A 327-nucleotide genomic window follows, 5' to 3' on the forward strand; every position below is an offset into this window, starting at 1 on the left:
CCAGTTCAGTCTGATAAGACATGTGGTCTGGTTAAAACGAAAGAGTATATACATCTATTTCCTTTAGAGGAAATTCCTCAGTACAGACCCTTTCTCAAGTGTGGTTTTTTTTTCTTGTAATACTAGCTAAATAACATGTGTATAAGTTGTAACCTCAAGACTGAATAGCTTCTTCTGGTATTTCTTTCATATCAAAATGAGGGGGGGAAATCCCTCTCAATAACTCTTATATGAAGTAATTGGTTCATTTGGTTAGGGTTTTTTTTTGGGTTTTTTTTTTGTTTTGTTTTTTGTTTTGGCTTTGTTGGTTAATTGGTTTTACAGGAA

Source organism: Dromiciops gliroides, chromosome 3 (genome assembly GCF_019393635.1).
Source record: "Dromiciops gliroides isolate mDroGli1 chromosome 3, mDroGli1.pri, whole genome shotgun sequence".
Classification (NCBI taxonomy): Eukaryota; Metazoa; Chordata; class Mammalia; order Microbiotheria; family Microbiotheriidae; genus Dromiciops; species Dromiciops gliroides.